The 19,099-nt window shown below is 41.8% G+C and overlaps 1 protein-coding gene and 1 long non-coding RNA gene across 6 annotated transcripts in view; one reads left to right on the top strand and one right to left on the bottom strand.

Annotated features, from left to right (window-relative positions):
• PARD3B (par-3 family cell polarity regulator beta) overlaps positions 1-19,099 on the top strand; it is a 926,621-nt gene that overhangs the window by 823,455 nt on the left and 84,067 nt on the right. The window lies entirely within an intron of this gene.
• LOC148133089 (uncharacterized) overlaps positions 2,596-19,099 on the bottom strand; it is a 147,528-nt gene continuing 131,024 nt past the window's right edge. For both annotated transcript variants that reach the window (XR_015746451.1, XR_015746452.1), the window contains 3 exons: positions 6,367-6,491; positions 6,011-6,098; positions 2,596-4,175 (listed from right to left, as the gene is read on the bottom strand). This is a non-coding gene — a long non-coding RNA (uncharacterized LOC148133089). The remainder of the gene's footprint in view (positions 4,176-6,010; positions 6,099-6,366; positions 6,492-19,099) is intronic.

Genomic DNA, 19,099 nt, shown 5'->3' with positions numbered 1-19,099 from the left:
CTTACCAGCAGGTCATCTTCCAGATCGCTTTCAGACTGGCTCAGGTCTTCTTGGGGTGCCGGAATTCCTTCTTCTGGATTTGGAGGGAAATGGAACCCCACAGCTTTTCAGTTTCTCAGTGCGGTTTCTTTTTCTTGGGGATTGGCCAGATGGCCTTGGTGCCATGGTGTTTTGGGGTTTGAAAGGCTCCCACTTCCTCTGGGATGGGGATCTTCTCCAATCCCTGTTTCAGGTCATGTCGATCTCTGCCTCCTCTGCCACTAGGTACCATTCATACAGGCAGCTAGGGCCCTGGAGGCCAGGCAGGCAGTGTACAGATCATCATTGAGTCCATCTTTGAACCAGCAGATAAGAATATCTTCTGACCAGTTGACTCAGCTGACTTGGTCATGGAATTCCTCAGTGTATTCAGCTATAGGGTGATAGCCCTGCTTTGCGACCCTAATGCAATTGCGGGCTTTGCAATTGGCGAGGGGGTCTTTGAAGCAGTGGCATAAGGCTGCCCTGAATCGATTGAGATTCTGCAGCTCTGGAGCAATGACATTGTGGAGGGTCACCTTCCATCCGGCTGCTGCCCCATTTAGAGCTAGGGTGATGACTCGTACTCATGCCCCCTGAGTTGGAAAATTCTACCTGTATTCTTGCATATAGATGAGGACTTGACCCAGGAAGAACCCCAGTTTCTGGGGATCTCCGTTGAATCTTACCCCCAAGGGAGGGATCTTTCTCTTCAGTTGTAGGTCCCTGGGTTGGCCGGGGTTAATCCCCTGCTCTGGAACAGCAGGAGATCAGGTACCTGACATGGCTGTTGGTCCTCCGGCTTGGTCAGTTGCTCAATCAGCCTCGGCTAGAGCATGGGTGATGGCTCAGGCTCCCTCGGTTGCTGGTTCACTCGCTCTCCTTAGTTGGTGACCCGGTTCATCTCAGATGTTGAGGTTTTCCAGGATTCCAGGTACACTTTATGTACCGCTTCGATTATCTGCCAGCAGTTCCTTGATTAGTTCCTCCTGATCGAAAAGGGCTTCGAGTTCCATTTTCCACCTGGGTTTATGGCTACTGTGGGTAAGGCTCTGGCTCTTCCATCCCAGCTGTCCCTTGTCCCTACACTGATAGACCATTGGGACTTCATGGAACTTTCAAGGACAGGTTCGATGTCTTCGATGGGACATATGGAGCAGGCGTTGGGTTGGGTAGTTGTCGAGATTTATCCCCAGCACTCGGCTTCCCCTTGCTCGCTGCTTTATTCAAACATGGTTGCAGGGTCCCCTCAATAGAGTAAAACTGGTGGGGGGGGATTTCCTCTCCAGGTTGACCACTATTGCAGATCCTGCTTTATGACCAGCCTCTCCACTCTTCAAAAAATAAGTGTAGACTCTTGAAAACTTTGTATTTCAAAAGGAATCTTTTTATTGAAGGGAAGTAAAAGCAAGTCAAAATTCAAAGCAGAATCTGAGGTCCCTCAGAGCATGCAACTAAGATAAAGGGAATTAGAAACCCCTCCCAACAGTCCGATGTGGATTCTACTAATCTGCAGGTGTGAAGATGTTATTATACCAGTGTCTCTGAGAAAGCAGATAAGGAAAGTTTCCCAGGGCTATTTTCCAGTGCTGCAATCCACATGGCCCCTTCTCTCCTTACATCTCCCCAAGAGGTGAGAAATTTCCAGGCATTCAGGCACCAGGCAATGGTTATAAATTGTGTAAAAGGTTACACAAAAGACAATGTAAGAAATAGGATATTTAGGATACATAGAGAGGGAAAAAATTAAATGTGTCAAATCCAACCCCCCCCTTTCTTCCATTGAAGAATGGCAGATACACGGATCTGACAATAGCTTTCCATTTGTAAAACAAATGTCTTTCCAATATTTTAGTTTTTTCCTAAATATCTGGGTGAAATCATGAATTATGTAGCTTTAAGGAAATAATAATAATACTAAGAACTTAATATTGGAACTAGCCAAAATTCAAATAATAATATTTTTCATGAAACTGTCTTAGTAATGCTGGAAAAATAGAATTTGAACTGTCATTTTTAATGTATCTGCAAAGAACCATCAAAACCTCATTTTATTGAGAACAATACAAACATTTTCCAAATCCTCTGAGCCATAAATTAATGAATCTTTCCTGCTTGTATTCCCTCTTCATTATTACTTTCCCATTCATTCAGTGTAACCATATACAACTTTTATTGATCAGCCTTATTCATTTCATTGGAAGGTAGCACGTTCATTTATGGTGGTGGTGGTGGGGGAAAAAAATACAAAGATCTGCTTTCTGTAGTGAAATTACAAAATTCTTTTGGAGCTACCACTGCTATATAATGGTAATGGGGGAAAACGCAATTTACTTGTATTTGAATGTGAACTTGCTTGTTTTTCCATTTTCAAACTAATGCCCAAAACTAAAATTTCATCACCATTTCACCATATTCCTAAATTCCATGATTCAATTCAATAATACAAAATTGTACTAAGGATAATATAATGAATATATACATAAAAGGGGTTATATTAGTATATTAGATATATTTATTGGGTGTATTAGACAAAATTGCAAAGAAAAATACATGCTTGGAGGAATAATAATTGATGCAAAACATACATTATTTTTAGTGCAAAATAATTTCAGTTAACTTGACAGATGTGTGAGATAAATCACAATACACAGAGAAACCAAATCAACATATTTTCCATGTCTAAACTATACCCAGTGCCCTAAGAGACAGTGTTTAGATATTAAAATATGTGTTGCATTTGTTCATGTTCAATATTGTTAAATTTTATATAGTCAGTGTAGATAATGATGGTTTTATTTGGTGATTATATCAAAAACATTGATAAATAATTTCCAGTTTAGAGGGAATAGATCATATTATAGCTGTTGCTACTTACAAGGTTGATTGATTGTAAATCAAATATTGGTTTAATTTACAGTACCATTGTTAAAAGGCTTCATCTCTTAGGTACAGTATCCAGAAAAGCAAACTCTTATTAGAACGATGGGAAACTGTTCCCCTTGATTGTTCGGACATTATCCAAAACAGATCCTTGCTATAGAATCATAGAATATAGCTACCAAGTGCAACAGAAAAGTAATGTTTAATATTTATTCTTAAATTCAAAATTAATTTCTCCTGATATTCAGCCACTATGTTTAGATTGATTAATACACCTTCCCTTTAAATGTTACGTTCCCAAGTTTTGAAATAATAGCAATAAGACATGCTGGCATGACCTCTCTTGAATCTCCTCCCCCCCCCCCCTCAAAAAAAATCAAGTTCTGTCATTTTGATGCAAATTGTACCTTTGGAAATGATGGCCTGAAAAGAAAAGGTTTCCATGGTAACCTTAGGGAACCACATAACCTGTTTATCATAACTTCTCTATGAAGAAAATTGCAGAGTGGAGACTCGGCTTTGAAGTCAGTTGTATTTTCCTGCAGACCTCTTTCTAAACTTATAGGCATTCGTTTTCTTTTATACATAAAGAAAGGAAGAGGGGAATCTCCTTCTGAAAAATCACATTTGGCCCATTAAACATTTGGTGCTACATCCAGTTTGAAAACTAGACCTGCCTTCTGAAAAACAAATTAAAACATTAATACTTCTAATAGGTCTCTGCCCCATTATCCTCTTTCTCTTCCCTTTGCCTGCATTCTGTGCAGTCTCAGCCTTTCCCAGACAAGAGCCATTGGTTTTGCTTTGTTGTCCTATTTTGCCATTTGAAAGGACGCTGTCTTGCTCTCTCTTGAGAGCACCGTATTCATGGTACTGTTGCATATGACTACGGTAGCTGGGCTGAGAAAATCCAGGTAAGCACCAAAAAGGTAGACATTCTTGGGCTTCTTGCTGTTAATTTGAAGTCAACTGGATTTTTGAACTGAGATATTGTAATTCATTTGTTGAAAAAGAGAAGTATAGTGCCTATTCTTTAAATTCAGAGGGCAAACCAGTGATCCAATTGCAAGGCAAAAAATCTTTGTTTGTTTGAAACTCTATATTAACTTCATATTATTTTCTATGGTCCTTATAAATTTGGAACAGATGTTGCAGTCTTCTCCTCAATTGTCTTGTTTTGAAGTGTCATTTGAGTTGGCCAGCTGATCAGACTTGACCTCCTTCTCCAGTGATGTTTAGCATTGGAGTCCCAAAAAAGTCCATCTGGCATCCATCTGGTAGCAAAAATGATAGATAGCATTAGATCACACAAATATTGTTATCAACTGTTAAAGTAGTATCAGCAAGGGAGGGAAAGTTGTCTCCCAGTCATGATCACAGGCTTAAAGGAACTAAATCTTTAGCACTGGGAAAATTTAATGCAGTGTGATTTTTTTTAAAAAAAAAAAGTCAGTTCTTATGGCATATGGAATACAGCTAAAATCATCTTCTGCTAATAGCCAATGGTGGGATTCAGCCCGTTTGCACCACTTCTGGAGAACCAGTTGTTAACTTTTGGAGCAGTTTGGTGAACTGGTTGTTGGAAGAAATCATTAGGGCAGAGAACCGGTTAAATTATTTGAATCCCACCACTGCTGATAGCTTTGATAAATGTTAATGCAGACCTATTGAATTTTGGTGTTGTGCTTTGTATACATATTCTACTGCTGAAGTTTAGAGAGGGCTTTTTGCCATAATTATTTAAGGTGGAATGGACAGACAAGCAGGAGGAGCCTTTCTTGTTTACCCTCTATCCTATCTATTTTTAAAAGGATTAAGATGGATTTATTACTCTAGCCATTAACATTCCATGAATACTGTTCTGGTTTGTTATTAGATTAGAAGAAAAGCATGCAAGGTTAAAGTTTAACAGCAAAAATATTATTTGTTTTATTCAGGGTAGATTGCAATGTAAAGCATTTGTCATTCTCTCTCCTACCCATTTTTCACCCTCTGGTGATGGAGTATCCTGATTTGTGCACTAACTAAATGTTTAGAATGTAATAATGCAAGGATTATTGCCTGTACTTTCTACTCATTAGTCAAAATGCTTGGGTTAAAAGTTAATGTAATGAGAGAACATGAAAATATAGATAACAATTCAAACTGATAACAAGACAACTGATTGGAAAGAGGAGCAGTGAGTCATTAGAAAGCAGTAGTTATCTGGATCAACCATATAGTAAACTAACAGCAATAAAGGAAGAAAAAGAGAATGCAGACTGGAAGAACAAAAAGGGTTATTTTCAATCACAGCCAGTGTCAAAAGCTTGGCTTTAATATTACAAATGAACCAAAGCTGTAGACTGTCATGCTAGTATTAAAGAAATGCTGTCCTTCCATGTTTAAAGAAACAGACAAAGAGCTGACCATTCCATGTGTTCTCTATAGAAGCTGAAAAGAGGTTCATTGTTCTTTGTTTTTTGTTTTGCCTGACTATGAAGTTCTGTTAAAAAACTGGGAGTATTCTTAATGTAGCCTAAAAACATGAAAATATAGCAAGCCTTTTCTATTGCCCAGTTGAAGATGTCTGTTGTCCACTTTCTAATTTATCTCAATCTTGGGCTTCCAATGCCAGGGTCCTAACAATCTGCTTGTGTTGAAAACAATTAAAGCATCAAATTAACAAAAAGAAATGATAGGATTAATGGGACAGAAAGCCACCCAGAGAGAAGGGCACTGAGGTGGCAATGATCTCATTTGTAAAAGCATGATAAGATCTTGAAGCAGAAGCTTCAGTAAGATTCAAATTTTGGAAATAGTCCTTCCAATGAGCCCAGAATGTATGACATAAGTGTCAAAAGTGACATGCTAGAACATTTTGGGTGACATGCTAGCATTGACCAGCATTGACAACCATTCTCAAAAGCACACTTCATTCTTGCCTGATTTAGGGAGGCAGCAAAGGCTGCATGAGAATGGGATATGTTCTCATGGGGCCTCCAGAATTTCCAAACATTGTGTGAGAATGGAGCATCCTCTGAAGCTGCACCAAAAAAAATAAAGGCTCATGCAACTCAGAGCAACCTCTGGTAGGTTGCAGGGGGTTGTCAGCAGAAAGAGAACATACCTGAAGATAAGCGGCATGTGGCAGATGCTCAGTAGTGTTGGATTTCAGGCCCAGCCTCAGCACTGCCACCAAGTACCACTAGAATGGCCTATATGGGGGAGCAATAGAGGGAGTGTGGAGTGTGACATTCCAGCAAAGTCAAATCAGACATTTTCAAAATTTTTGACACACTGAGACCAAAAGGTTCACCATCACTGGCCCACACTGGTTTCTCATTTTCAGTGTGCTTCCAGGTAGATTGGCTAAGATTCCTGTGAACATGCAATGCAGCATGTCCATTCAAAAGCAAGTGTAATTGAGATAGAGATTTCACAGCCAAAAATTTTTATTAGTACCCCTAAGTATATATGACTTACTTGCATAGCACAGTTTCAGGAACATCTTTTGCTTTTAATTCTTCTCGTTAGAGGTTTCCATCAGTGTGGCACCTTCTTTGTTCAAAATTGTTTTTAGTCCAAGTATATTGCATTAATGAGAAATACTGAAATATTAAAATAATATGATTGACATATTATTGTCTTCAAGTTTCATCCAACAAAAAGAAGAAATTAAATTTAAATAGTAGTGTCATTGTCTCATTCTGTCTCAGTATATGAGATAGGGAGGAGATTAAAGGAACACTTAATTATTTGAGTTTGCTTTTCGTAAAAGTCTGCAAAACTGCTAACCAGATACCCCAAGGTCATCAGAAACTTTATTGATAAGAAAACCTTTTATGGATGATAGAAAGAACAGCATGTCTATTCCATATGTTTACTTTATTCCACAAATGCTTCTGACCTATGGAATGTGCATTCTAATGACATACATACAGCTATTAATCAACACATTTTAATAATCAGGAGTGAAAAATATGAGCAGAAACTGAAAACTACCTTAGAAGGATTCTGTTTCCTTTGAGATCAATACATAATTGTAAATGGAATAGGAATAGGAATCAAATAGAATCGAATAGAAATAGAATCGAATAGAAATAAATAGAAATAGAGTAGAGTAGAGTAGAGTAGAATAGAATAGAATAGAATAGAATAGAATAGAATAGAATAGAATAGAATAGAATAGAATAGAATAGAATAGAATAGAATAGAATGACTGGACACACAAGAAATTTGTCTCTGGGGCATAAGTCCTCAGTGTACATACAAGCAACAAGTGATTAATCATGATTATAATCATAAATCATAAGACAACACTCAGTGATAGTCATAGGATACTAAATAAGCAATCAGCATAAATTATAATAGGATACTAAATAAAAGCGATCTACATAAATCATACAAACAACAAAGTTATAGTCATAAGAAACAGGAAATATGTAATAGGAAAGATGAGAAGGATTAATAGGTGATTTGACATCCCAGGGCATAAGACAGTGTTGTGGGAATTAGTTGTTTAGGAGAGTGATGGCATGTGGGGGAGGGGGAACTGTCCTTGTGTCTAATTATTTTGGCATTCAATTTCCTACAGCGTCATCTTGAGGGAAGAAGCTGAAACAATAATTATGGTACAATCTAAAATATAGAAATATAGAAATTTAAAACAATTACTCCTCATTTACTGACTGCATTTGGTTCCACTGAAATTAAGAGACACAGTCACTAAGTAAGAGGAGAGAGGGAGAGGGAGGGAGAGAGAGAGAGACTGTGATAGTCACTTGTTGCTGCTATCTCATTCAAATAAAATTCCCTCTTTTCTCCCACTTTATGAGCTGCTTTTCTCTGCAGGGCAGGGCATCCCTAAAAAGGGCTAAGTATCAGTTAACAAGCTGCAGCTCTGTAATCTTAATTAATTGATTAGAACCCTTCTGCATCTGCTGCCTGAAATTGACCAGAACTTAATCAGTTTCACACTGAAGACTTTTGTTATTGTTAAATGCAGCCATAGGTGCCAAAGTTACTTTTTCATTACTAGTAATAGTAATTGCAAACAATCACTATTCAAGGAAGTCATTATAAATTGGGATTTATAAAGCTAATTACAGAATTACAGGATATTCACAGTTGCCTGTAATTTTAAGTTATCCCACTTTGGGATGTTGTTCTTCTAGACATAATTTCAGTTTTCTTGATTTAGGAGACGTTTGGAAGCTTAGTGTGAGACCATATGTAATTCCCTTCAGTTGCAGTTTCCTTGGGCATGTGGGCATTCATTCCAATTGCATGGCTTCGTTGGATTTGTGCACCAATGCACAGACTTGTCCAATGAGACTGACCTAGTGCCAAGCTGCTATGTGCATGTTAGTTGGAGATATACAACATTCTCCAAAAAGGTGAATTCAGGGGTTTTTGTTCCCTCTGCTTGCTGAAAGCATGATGGGCACATTGATTTTTTTTCTTAGTCGCTGCCCCCCACCCTCCAACTTCCCTGCTCTTACAATATAGACACAGTTCATTGACAAACTTATATTCTGGATACGTACATACTAGGATTTCTTTATGCATGTTTTGGAAGGGTGGCACTCTTTGTTGCCTTTTTTTTCATTCCATTGAACACAAGGAAGTTATTTTCTCTTTTAACTATACATCAGTTATAAATGAGCATATGAATCTGATTCATATGATTACCTATTATGTCAGAGCCAAGGAGACCCAGTTTGGTGGGGAGGTTAAGGCATCAGGCTGGAAACTAGAAGACCATGAGTTCTAGTCCTGCTTTAGGCACAAAGCCAGTTGATCTTATACCAGTCACTTTCTTTCAGCCCCAGGAAGAAGGCAGTGGCAAACCACTTCTGAAAAATATTGCCCCCCGACCTCCGCCAAAAAAGGAGGGATTTATTCAGACAGTCTCCAAGAATCTGACACAATTGAATGGAAGGGGGGGGGAGTACTAAAAAGTGTCAAATTATGGCAGAATAACTTAACTTCAGCCTAAAACTCTGGTTTATTTTTGGTTCAGCCAGTCCTGCTCTATTTATGGGTGGCCTACAGTTAGGTAACCATAAATCTGACTAGAAAATGAAGTAGACAGCCCCCAAGCAGTATTTTCACCACTCCAATCTTTCTTTTACCATCTGCTGCCAAAAGGGGTATTCCTTTTAAACATTGGGGGGGGGGGAACTGAGGGCTACAACTGTAGTGCAAAATAAAAGCACTCCCAGAAGCAGCAAAATGTCATGTTGCTTCCTTTCCCAAAGGCAACTTGCACCAAAGAGGACGCAAAGTTATGCCATAGTGTTTTTGGAATAGTTTATGAAATTGTTTGCTGGCTATCTCATCCAGTAAAACAAAGCTATTCGAAGCCCAGATCCTTGGATATTTTCACACTGTGTTTGACTGAGATTGTTGGGAAAAGTTATACATATATAGCTAGACATATAATGGTGATTAAGGGAATGCAAAGATACTATTAAAGATATGCTGTTGGCTATCATTTATACCTACTGTCTAAATCCTTTTCCATTAGTGAATCATTAGCCGAAATCTTGGTATGTGCAAAGTCAGAGAACAAGGAGACACAGTTGTCTGGGAGTAAGTCATGCATACTTTTCAGCTGATAGATTTAGAGTTAAGAGTGACCAAATGGAGTAAAAGATTATTGTTTTTTCAAAATTTAAATCACTCTAGAATTTTTTTAAAATGACTAACAGTAGCAAGCTGTTACTGAATATTTCATATAACATAGTTCTAATTATTTTTGCGATTAGGCCTTGTAAGGGCTTTTAAATTATTGGAAGTGACTAAAAATAATAGCATTTTTTAAAAAATGAGCTATTTCTTGACATTACAAATTAGCTGCTCTTTCAGTATGCTGAGTGAATAATTTTGCATAGGAAGGGTAAATGATTAAAGAATGTTTAGTTCATTCACTACCTACTGTTTAACATATGAACCAATTATAAATATATTTCCAAAATCTCAATCATAGAGCATGTTTATATTTTTGTGTATATTGAGGACAATGTAAATATACAAATTAATAAGAGGCTATTGTTTTTGGTATTACCTTGCCGATTCCATCTACAGTTATCAAACTGAAAATAGAAGAAGAAAAATTTGCCCTGTTATCATAATCTAAAGCATTACCTGTTGAAATGCTCATAATTCTTTCTTATTATTGCGCACAATTAATGGAAACATTGAGAGGCAACAGTTTTTCTGTTTCAGAAAAAAAAAGAAATCACATTGCTACCATCTATTCTCAAGGCTCAGCCTGAATAGATGGGTGTTTCAGAGATACAGTTGATGCTTATAGAGAAGATCAGGGGTTTTTATAAGAATTGTTTGATGTCTGAGCAGATACACTCAATATCTTCAGATGTGTTTAAAATGACCGTAAACTTGCACAAGAATGTACTCAGCATCAATTTTTCATTAAGTATCTTTTTCTTTAGGAACCAAATAGAGAGAAATTAGCAATGTTCCATTGCTTTTTAAGAGAAAATAACTTTTAACCTTCTCTCCCTCAACAATCTTATATGAAAAGGAGGAGGGAGAACAGGGAAGCTCAAGTAAACTAATCAGGAATCTAAAGTAACCCACATTTTCAAATAATTCAGAGGAGAGGGAAAGGTGGAAGTAAGCTTTTCTAAACAGTGAGAATTTGGGGATTGTTGTGCCACTTTTGGTAAATGCGATGATCCAAAGCAAGTCTCTCTCTCTCTCTCTCTCTCTCTCTCTCTCTCTCTCTCTCTCTCTCTGTCTCTCTCTCTCTCTCTGTCTCTGTCTCTGTCTCTCTCTCTCCCCCACGAGCCTCCCCACTCAGTCTCCCCAAAAGACTTCTTCTTTTCACATAAAAATTTTTAGGGAGAGAAAGACAAAATAGCTGGACAATGGGCTTTTGCTGGTAGCACTAGGATACTACCTGCTTGGGAAAGTCCTGACTTAGTACCCTGCCAGTTGCAAGATTTAAAGAAAAATATAATAACCATTGATACTTCCTGTTTGATCGCGGGAAAAGAGACTCGAGACCAGGGTGACTGTTCAGCTCTTTATTTGGTATATAGATCTGTGCTGGACCTGCGAGCCGTGGCAGCCCTTCATATAGGGATTGCTGGCGGCTTGCAACCAATGACGGCTCTTTGAGTCTCCCGCGATCGGCGCGGCCAATCGCAGTTGATTCCTTACGAGCCAATCACTGCTGTTCTTTCCACCAATCACAGAGTAGTCCATTTGGACCAATCAGGTGAGGTTATCCCAAGAATGCTAATATGGAACACCCCTCCCCTCTTGGTTTAGTCCAACCTACGTAACGTAGTCCCGTAGGTAGGCGGGGCTTTTAACATGTCTACTTGACCTGCGCAGCTCAGTCGTGGCGTGGTCTTTGGCTGGTTCGGACGGGATCCTTGTTGCTCCTGTCCTTCTTGATGGAACCGCCTGGAAGGGTGAGTCAGGCCTCTCGCTGCAACTCCCACTCGGTCTACCAGGATCGGTCGAGTTGTCGGCTCTGTTGTTCTCGCCCGGGTTTTCCGGGCCGGTTGAACTGGCTTGGCTGCTCCTTCCAAGCGAGGCTTCATGTTGGTGGTCCTCTCCTGGTTCCCTTCTGTCGCTGTCGTCTGCTGGTAAGTATTGCTGGTTTCTTTTCCTGTTTATTGGTGTGGGTTGTGGTTGTTCGGTTGGTTGCATTCTGGGAGGATTTTCTCCTCCCTCTTGATTAATGTTTGGGGTTTCTCCCCCCCCCCCTCTGGTTTTTTTATTAAAGTCTATTTGTGGTGTTTGCGCGTTGCTTGTGTTGTCGGCGGTTGTTCTCGACCTTAGTTGGTCGATGTGCCGTTTCCAGTTTCTTCCGTCGTCTGTGTTTAGCCGGTACGACTGGGGGCCTGTCACTTGGGTTATTTGGGCTGGTACCCAGAGTGGGTCCCCTGAATTTTTTTTAGCGTAGACTGTGTCTCCTGGTTTAAATGTGCGGTACCTGCTAGATGAGTCTGGTGGTTTTTCGGAATTATATGTCGGGTGCAGCCTGTCTAGGTGTGATCGTAGTTTTCTGCCCATTAGGAGCTCTGCTGGGCTTTTGTTGGTTTTTGAGCTGGGTGTTATGTGTTGTATTGTCAGTAGTTTATTAATTTTGTCATGTATGTTTCGTCTATTTTTTCTAATGCATCTTTTGTGTATCTGACCCGCCCATTCGCCGCCGGGTGAGCGGGTGCTGTCAATGCATGCCGTATGCCCCGTTCGGCGAGAAATTGTTCAAATGCCAATGCCGTGAACTGCGGGCCGTTGTCAGACACCAGTAAGTCTGGTAGTCCATGGGTGGCAAACAGTGTGGTTAGTTTTTTTATGACCGCTTCTGTGGTGGTAGATTTCATGACGCTCACTTCTAACCGGTTTGAGTAAGCGTCAGCCGTTATCAGAAATGTGTGCCCTTTGGTGGGTCCCGCAAAGTCTATGTGGACGCTTGACCAGGGGCCCCTGGGTGTTTCCCACTCGAGGGTTGGTGCGGAGGGGGGGGTTTGGTCTGGATCTTTGGCATTTGTTGCATGTTGCCACCCATGTTTCTATGGTTTTGTCCATTCCTGGCCACCAGAAGTAGCTCCTGGCTAGGGATTTCATCTTTACAATGCCCAGGTGACCCTTGTGCAGCATGCCCAATACCCTTGTTTGCAATGTTTCCAGAACCACCACTCTGTCCTCCCATAATATACATCCCTTTTGAGTAAATAGTTCAGTCTGCCGGTTCCGGAATAGTTTAAACTGGTCACCGCTCTCGGTTTCCGGCCACCCTTTTTCTACCCAGCTCAAGACTCGTGCCAGTTTCCTGTCTTTGATAGTCTCTCTGGCAATGTCTGACATGGTCATCGGTGGGTTGGGCAGTGTCTCTATTTTCAGGGTGGCTGTGGTGGGTGCCGGGTCGTCTTCCAGGTCCGGCAGGGGACCGCGGCTTAGTGCATCTGCGTGGGAGATGCTTTTCCCGGGGCGGTGTATTAATTGATAGTTGTAGGCGGCAAGGAACTCGGACCACCTCGTCATCCGTGGTGACAAGATGTTAGGGGTGGCCTTGTTCCCTGCCAGGATCCCCAGGAGCGGTTTGTGATCAGTGATAAGTGAAAAGTTCCTACCGTATAAGTACTCGTGGAACCGCTTCACGCCGGTGATCGCTGCTAGCGCTTCTTTGTCGAGCTGGCTATAGTTCCTCTCTGCCTTGGACAGTGTCTTGGAGAAATATGCAATTGGTGCTTCTCTCCCGTCCGGCAGAGTGTGGCTCAGGATGGCTCCGACGCCGAATGGTGAGGCATTGCAGGTTGCCGTCAGTGGTAGGGTTTCACTATACTGAATGAGGACTGATTCCGATGTGAGGAAGTCTTTTATTTTCTGGAATGCAGTTTCTTCCCGCTTTCCCCAGGACCAGGTGGCTGTCTTGTCCAGTAGTCTATGAAGTGGTTCCGCCATTGTTGCCTTCTGCGGCAGAAAAACATTGTAAAAGTTAATCAGTCCTAGGAAAGCCTGTAACTCCGCTTTATTTTGTGGTCTTGGGGCTTCCTTGATAGCTTTAATCTTTTTCTCTGTTGGGTAGATTCCATTTTTGTCGACCAGGTACCCCAGGAACTCTACTTTTTCAGTGCATAGTTGGCACTTTTCCTTTTTTATTTTAAGTCCTGCATCTTTGAATTTTTGCAGGACTTCCCTTAGGCGGCTCCCCAATTGGCTTTTGTTTTTTGCTGACACCAAGACATCATCGAAGTACGGCACCACCCCTTTTATTCCCTGCAATAGTCGTTCCATTAAACTCTGGAACACCCCTGGTGCCACGCTGACTCCAAATTGGAGTCTCTTGCAGCGAAATGCTCCCCGGTGGGTCACGATGGTTTGCGCCTCTGCAGTCTCGGCGTCGACTGGCAGCTGCTGGTATGCCTGCGCCAGGTCGAGCTTTGCAAAGACTTTTCCTCCCCCCAGCGAGTGTAGGAGGTGCTTTACCACCGGGACGGGGTAAGCACTCTGCTGCAGCGCGTGATTGAGGGTGGCCTTGTAGTCACCGCAGATTCTCACGGACCCATCCGGCTTAATTGGGGTGACTATTGGGGTTTCCCACTGGGCATGATCGATTGGCTCCAGGACCCCTTGCGTGATGAGCTTGTCCAATTGCTCATCAATTTTAGGCTTGAGGGTGAATGGGACTCACCTCGGTTTTAGGCGGATTGGGGCAATATTGGGGTTCACATTAAATGATATTGGGGACCCCTGGTACTTGCCTAAGCATCCGTCGAAGATCTCCTGGAAGTCCTTCATGAGTTCTTCCTCCCAGTCTGCTTCCTCGATGGTGGATGCCCGTCACCTCGATCCCCAACGGTGCGAACCATTCCAGTCCCAGCAGGCTCGGGCGGTCTCTGTCCACGATGGTGAGGGGCAGTGTTTTTTCCTGTCCCTTGAATGTGATGTGGAAGTGTCCAATCCCTACCATGGGGATCCGGTTCCCCTGGTAGTCCTTGAGTGTTAGTTTCTGGTTTTCCAGCTCTTGCCTGCGGATGCTGGGCACTAATCATTTAATAGTGTCCCACGACACCATGGAGAGGTAGGATCCGGAGTCTACCTCCATGTTGCACTGCCGGCCTTCGATGCCGACCAGCACGTGCATCTTTCGGGCATCCGAGGTGTTGGAGTGCCCAATGGTGACTGTTTGATGTGTTTCCTCTCTGCGCCGGGTTTCCCTGAGATGCTTGCTTCACCCGTCACGGCTCCAACGGCTCTCTGTGGGCTTGTCCCAGTTTCTGGGGGAGTGTTGTCGCGTCGCCTGAGGCTGTAACTCCGTTTGTTGTGGCAAACCTTGGCGATGTGCCACCGCTTCTCGCAGTGCCGGCAAATGGCATGTAGGAACCGGCACTCTGAGCGGGGTGGTCTCCTCCACACCCGGCGCACTGAAACACCGACTTGCGACCTCTCTGCTCCCGCCGGTCTCGTTCGGACTGCAGCCGGTGGATTTCGGCCTCCTCATCATCGGTCTCGGGGGTGGACTCGATGTCCTCATGGTGTGTTGTCGTGGCTCTGTGGCTTGCTTCCGGTCTTTTTTCTGATGATGAGTCGGCCCCTGTGGTTTCTTGCCGGTCCATTGCGTTCATCTGGTGCATCTTGGCTGCTGACTTCTTGGCGGCCTCGGATGTGGTGGCTTCGGCGATGGCTTCAGTGACGGTGATGTCTGCCCGGGCCATCAGTCTGCTCTGGAGCGTGGGGTCCCTTAATCCAAGAACCACGTGGTCCCTCAGAGCCTCGTCCATGTCGGAGAAGCCGCACGCACCCCCGATGCTCCTCAGGGCCACCACGAAATCCCCAATGCTCTCCCCTTCCTTTTGGTCTCGTCGGTAGAACTCATGCCGTCGGATGAGGTTGGGGACGGACGGCATGTAGTGGTTTCGGAGTAGCTGGTCGAGGTCTGCCCAGTCCATCTCCTTCACGTCTTGGGGCTTGGCTAACGCCTTGGCCATCTTGAACACTGCGGGCCCGCAGTGTGTCAGGAACACAGCTCTTTTCCTCTGGCCGTTGGCGTCCTTCAGGTTATTGCTCTCGAGGAACATGAGGAATTGATCGATGTATGATTCCCAGTCCTCGGCCGCCTGGTCGTAGGGTGCGGGTGGTGCGTTGCTGCCGGCCATCGTGTCGGTCATTCAGCTCTAGGTGCCACGTGCTCGACTGGTCTCTTGTCTCAAGATCCCATCCTCGTCGCCTGTGTTTGATTGCGGGAAAAGAGACTCGAGACCAGGGTGACTGTTCAGCTCTTTATTTGGTATATAGATCTGTGCTGGACCTGCGAGCCGCGGCAGCCCTTCATATAGGGATTGCCGGTGGCTCGCAACCAATGACGGCTCTTTGAATCTCCCGTGATCGGCGCAGCCAATCGCGGTTGATTCCTTATGAGCCAATCACTGCTGTTCTTTCCACCAATCACAGAGTAGTCCGTTTGGACCAATCAGGTGAGGGTATCCCAAGAATGCTAATATGGAACACTTCCATCACTGCTTTTTCTTCAAAGGATAGTAGATATCCAGACAGGATGGATAGCTCAAAAAACTTATCAACTGTTCCTGATTATGAACCTTTCACTGGATTCCTACATGTGCATACCTAGGAAGAGGGGAGAGAAAAGAGAATCAAGGGTTGTGAGAAAATATATCTATCCTTGTCAAAAGTTACCGACCCTATTCTTTTATTCCAGTAGCATTTGCTAGTTTGTCTATTGATTAATACAGGCTGAATTTTATGTAATTCAAAAGTTTATATATTTTGTCCACATCTACAGAAGTAGATGTGCCAGTAAAAGATATCCTGTCTTTTGTGTGGTGTTTTAGAAAGGAAAACTTATGCTAGGCAGTGATGAGTATAAAAAGTAACTTTAAACAATGATGCAATGGTATTGATGGGATTATATAACCCTAATTCCATCTTCAAGAGATTACTTCTGTCATTAAAATCAATGCAACTTAATTAAAGCAAATTATAGATAGATATATCTATAAATAAGATATTAAAGTGTGCTGCTGAATATGATAATTGCTGCGTATTTAGTAATCAGTGTGTATGTTCTGCATTTGACAAGAGGGGTATCATTCAGTGGAATCAGTGAAGCTTTATTAAAAACCATCCAAATTAGAGGCAGAAATGATGACTCTTAAAATCACGCAAAATCACTGTTTCAGCTTTGATCACAAAGAGAAAAGCTTTTCTTTCCTTTATTATTCATTTTCTAAATGGAAACAGGGATTTTGAAATTGTAGTTTGTACCTTTTGGATTAAAGGAAACTTGGAAAATCTGGAAGGATTTACCGTAGTTAAATAATGTGCCATAGAATCTCAAGACAGAGAAAAAAATATCTGTTTCTTGATACAAAGAAAACATTTCAGAAAGACTGGATTTTGTGATAATGACTGATATTATGCAATTGGCTGGAATGTGTCTGATAAAACTCAAATATTTTATTCTTCTTTATTTTTCTTCATGACTTAATCCCCTTTGAACAGGCACAGCAAGCTATACATTTCTTGCACATTTGCCTTCCCCCACACCAGCACACATAGATGTCTCGGGCAGAAAATATCATCTTGGAGATAAAACGTGGAAGATTGACTTATGGTTTCATGTTTCTTTTCATGCTTTTTCTTTTCAATGCTTGATTAGAAATGGGGAGACTTTGGTTGTGGGGGAAGGAGAATTCCTAAAAAATGGAGATCAGGGCCACTTTTGAAACCATGCAAAGTGAATGGGCAGCAAAGAAAATTGTGAAGCTTTGCTTGAAAAAAATGTCTTTATGTGCCTGACAAAGATAAAGGAGATCCTGGAAGGAAGACAGTAGGTTAATGCCACCCTTTACAGTTGGGAATGTGACAACACTCAGTACAACAGAGTGGCTAGTCATTTTTAAGCAGAAAAGTTGAACGATCCCATACGTGTTACAAATACAGCTATTTCTATAAAAAATGAGAAACTGTTATTGATGCTTCTGCTGTGTGCAATCAACTTATGAAATTCTCATGGAATTCAGACAGTCCCTAAGTGAATAATCTCTAGGAGTACACATTCTTTCTCTTATCTTTTTATAAGTTTGGCTTGTATTAGTTTTTACTATTGTAACTAAAATCTATATATATGAAAATGAAATACCACTCGTTCATCATCACAAAATCTCCAGAACCGTAAAGCCTACAAACTTGAAATTTGGCACATATGTTTCTCTTGGCTTCTAGGTGCTCATTAAGAAAGGATTTTTCAAAATCACCATCAGAGCATTAGTATTTCATATATTATTATTAACACACTCTGATGCTAAGGAGTTCTACTCCCCCTCCCCACCTGAAAAGAAATCTGTTCCAAATGCAAAACACAGAGGAGAAGAGTTTCAGTTTCAGTTTTAATTTCACAGAAGCAACCAGCTTTAGTAGAGAACAGTTGAGCTAAGCCACACTCAGGCTCCTTGCTGTCTCCTTCTTGCTCACACAGCAAATATTGTTTCAGTTTCCATGTTTCAGTTTCCAAACAGCCCTCAACTCTCCCACACACTGACAGGATGCTAGCCAGATGAATACTGATGGATGCTGGTAGGCAGAGGCACAATCCCCCCCCCCTTATTTTCCTTCCCAAAAACTAAGCTCAATCATATAGTTTCATTGCGAAGCACGGTTATAGAGCTAGTTTTACATATAAGCAGCCTCTTCCCATGTATTGAAAGCCAAACCTTAAGCTAATCCATTCCATGAAGGAGCTAGGAGAGCAACAATCACTAAACAAAATGAGTTTAGAATCTCATTATGCTAATTTCTATTGTGTGCTTGATCTCGACCTCAGAGAGAACCCTGTTTGGATTTCAAAAACGCCCATGAAAATATCTATTAGCACAAGTAGCTATAATGAGAACTAAGCAGGCATATGCTTCCCATTCCCTCCATAAATGCATTTTTCCCTTCTTGTTTTATTAGGTCAGCTCCCCCCTTCCCTCTCCCCTTGATTTGCTGAGGTCACATCTTCACTTGTCTAGACAGATGGTGAATGAAAGAAGGGCTTGGTGGATTCTCGGAGGAACGATGGAGAGCTTTCCCCTGCCCTTAGAGCTCTCTGGCCACTTTACCCCTCAACACAGCATCTCACAGCTGTAGTGAGCAAAATTTTTACAAATTGTATCCACAGTGAGTTTCTATGGCAACAGTATCTTAGAGCACACAAACAGGATTGGCAAGGGGATTCCTTCTCCTCCTCCTCCTTCCACCCAAGGAATAACAGCAACTGTAATAAAAAAAGATAGTGCAAGTCTAAGTTAGTTTGAGTAAACAAAAATAAATTGGTGGTTTTTTTTAATGTTCGTATGCTCCTTATTTTAAAAGAATAAGTGAAAAAGTGCAAAACTGTGAGGAGATACAGAGTTGGAGAAAGAAGTCAAATGACAGGGTTTGTAATGAAAAGGGATTTTGCAGGGGAGAGGGAATAGCCACTTATCCAGGTATTTGTCTAATCCAAGTTTTCCCCCTACTTAATATAGGAAAGAAACCTAGACTAGAAGACTGCTTCATTAAGTCACCATGGCCCACACAAAATAGTTTGTTTTAATTTATTTTTTCTTTAAATTAAATCTGTAGGGGGAAATTGTGTGGTTATTTAAGAGGTCCTTCCTGCGAGACTTCCTCTTTCTTCAGCTGGGCCTGGAGGAATTTCCATGCTGCTACAAGCAGGAGCCAGGAA

The sequence above is a fragment of the Notechis scutatus genome, chromosome 1, assembly GCF_049901735.1.
Source record: "Notechis scutatus isolate UNSWTSFEM ecotype Mainland chromosome 1, rNotScu1.2, whole genome shotgun sequence".
Taxonomy (NCBI): domain Eukaryota; kingdom Metazoa; phylum Chordata; class Lepidosauria; order Squamata; family Elapidae; genus Notechis; species Notechis scutatus.
Note: the sequence above shows the minus strand (reverse complement) of the source record. Positions and strands in the feature narration are given on the sequence as shown.